Source organism: Myotis brandtii, unplaced genomic scaffold (assembly GCF_000412655.1).
Source record: "Myotis brandtii unplaced genomic scaffold, ASM41265v1 scaffold735, whole genome shotgun sequence".
NCBI lineage: Eukaryota > Metazoa > Chordata > Mammalia > Chiroptera > Vespertilionidae > Myotis > Myotis brandtii.
The window spans coordinates 214,337-216,908 of NW_005370916.1; the positions used below are offsets into that span (position 1 = coordinate 214,337).

Genomic DNA, 2,572 nt, shown 5'->3' on the forward strand with positions numbered 1-2,572 from the left:
GAAAGGGGGGGTGTGGGGGGTGGGGGGGGGGGGGGGGGGGAGTGCCTGTACACTCTGGGAACAGGGAGGGGTGCGTTGGAGCTGGGTGGGAGCCCCAGGCACTGACTGCAGCTTCAAATGGGCATTCGTCTGCCAGCAGCTACCCTGACTCTGCTGAGCTGGGCCTGGGCTGGAGAGCCGGGACAAGGGCCAGGACAAGGGTCAGCGGGCGGGGAGACTCTGCCTGATCACCTGGCAGGGGTGGGAGAAAGTGAGCTGCAGGCCTGGAACCAGAGAGCCCCCTGGATGCACGGCATTGCTCCCAAAGCTCCCCTGGTCAGGCCCACGGGTATGGGCCAGTGTGAGCACCTGCTGTGCCGGGGGCCCTGAGGAAAGGGTGAACATGGGCCTTGAGACCACACTGACACCTCCAATGGCCAGACCACCACAGCCCAGGCGCCTGCTGTGTCCCTGGGGGTCCTTCTTCTGGTCCATCTGCTGCCATGAACACTCAGTGCCCGTTGCCACAGGAAGAGGGCGCTGTTTTCACACCTGGGGGGGGTGCCCACGGGAATGAGCAGGGTGACACCTGCTTGAGGCAGGGCGGGGCTGCCCCTAGAATAGGACAAGCCCATAGATCAGACTCCCAGTCCCCCCCTCAGAAAGAGTGCGCCTGTCCTACTGGGAGGCTGGCTTTGCCCAGCCCTCAGCTTCTGACCTGGAGGCAGAGATAACTTCTAAGAACTTGGCTGCCAGAGCCCAGGCCTGGCTGCTGCAGTGTGGAGGGAGGGAGGAGGCCCCAGAGCAGAAAGCCACCACACTTCCTCTCTAGCTTCCTCCTGCATGGCCTCGAGCCCTTCTTCTCTGGACCTTTACAAAAGTAAGCATCTCAGCTTCGTGGTTTCCTGTTTTCAGTGAAATTTACTCTGAGCTCCAGGCTCCATCTTGATCCATGACCACACGCCCCACCCCCAGGGGCCCTACTGTTTACTCCCTGTAGTTGACAGGGAGGGGCGGGTGCTAGAATAGAAAAAAGACCATGCAACCCTGTGCTCACCCCTGGGGTGGTGGTGCCCCAGCAGATGCCAACCCTGGTGGCTGGTCCCTATGGGCCCTGGCTCATTACCTGTGAGCTGGGGGGCATGGATCAGAGCAGGGGAATGGGAACAAGGTGCGTGCCTCCAAAGGAGCTGGGAGGAGCCTGTGGCCTCCAGGAAGTCGCCTGCAGGGTAGGACTGAGGCTGGAGGCTCAGGGGTCCTGACAGTATCTGGGGCCCTGGGAGAGAAACCCATGTTTTTAGGCAGTAAGTCATTGTTAAGAGATACACAGTCAAACCTCGGTTCTCGAGTCTACCTTCTCGAACAATTCGGTTCTGGATCAATTTGTTCACAGGAAGAAATGTCTTGATTGTGGAACAAAACTTTGGTTTTGACCTGACAACCCTTTCATGCTGATGCCTCAGCATCACAAAAAGCGTCTCTCAGGCAACAAAGGAGAGAATGCTTTTGTTGCTGGAGAAATCAAAGATGAGCACAGTTTTAAAACAAAAAGAAGCCCTCCAGAGTGCCAATGTTGCTAAGGGCGTGACAGCGCTCACAAAACAACAACCACAGGCCACTGAAGAGGGAGAAGAACTATTGCTGATTTGGATAAACAAAAGCAGTTAGTGGGTGATATATGAAGAATTCATTTAAGGCTAGTAGGGGTGGTTAGATTAAGAAAGTGTTTATTTGTAGATTTTACAGTACATTGGACATGGACTATATATAAGAAAGGTTAAAATGGAATCCTCTGGGGGTCTGGAATGGATTAATTCAATTTACATGGTTTCTAATGGGAAAAATGATTTGGTTTTCGAACAAATCGCTTCTCGCACAGCCTCCTGGAAGGAATTAGAAGTTTGAGAATCGAGGTTCCCCTGTATCAGGGATGACGGCGGCGCCTGTGAGCCCTCTCCTAACATTTCACGAAGACCTGCTTCCATTCCCTCCAAGGGAACGGAACTGACACTCCTTGAAAATATGCCACAGAGGCCACTGCAGATGCTGCTGTGGGTCAGATTGGCCCAGCCAGGGGCCCTGGCAGTGGGCACTGGGGTGAACTCGCAGAACCACAGGGCCTGTTTCTCAAAAGACCAATGTTGGGGTAGCCCTTGCTCCTGCCTGGCCAGGGCTCCCTCCTCCATGCAGCAGCCTGGGGCAGAGGGGCTGGCACTGCCCCCCTTTAGGGAATAGTCTGGGGTGGGGACTCTGAAGGACACAGTGGGGCTGGGGGCTGCAGAGGCCTGTCACCTTCCATCCTAGTGTGGGCGCTACAGCCCTGCCGTCTGCAGAAGCCTTACTGGGTGTCCGCTGAGGCTGAGCTACGATTTGCTCAGGGAACAGCAATGGGCAGAAAGAGGAACTGGGGCTGCCAACCAGGATGCTGGGTCCAAAGGCCTCTCGAGAAGCAGACACCGACAGCCCAGTTGAGCGTCTGTCCTAGCCACAGGGAGCACCGCTGTCTGGCCCCTTCGCGGTCCCCGCCTTGCACGGCCGCCTTCCTTTCCGCATGGGTGCGGTGGGTTAGGGTTAGGGTGTGAGCTCCAGGAGG

The 2,572-nt window shown here is 56.6% G+C and overlaps 1 protein-coding gene across 1 annotated transcript in view; it reads right to left on the minus strand.

The window, feature by feature from the left end:
* The window catches only part of CDH23 (cadherin-related 23), a 381,871-nt gene that overhangs the window by 64,823 nt on the left and 314,476 nt on the right, over nt 1-2,572 (minus strand). The gene's annotated exons all lie outside the window — the stretch shown is intronic.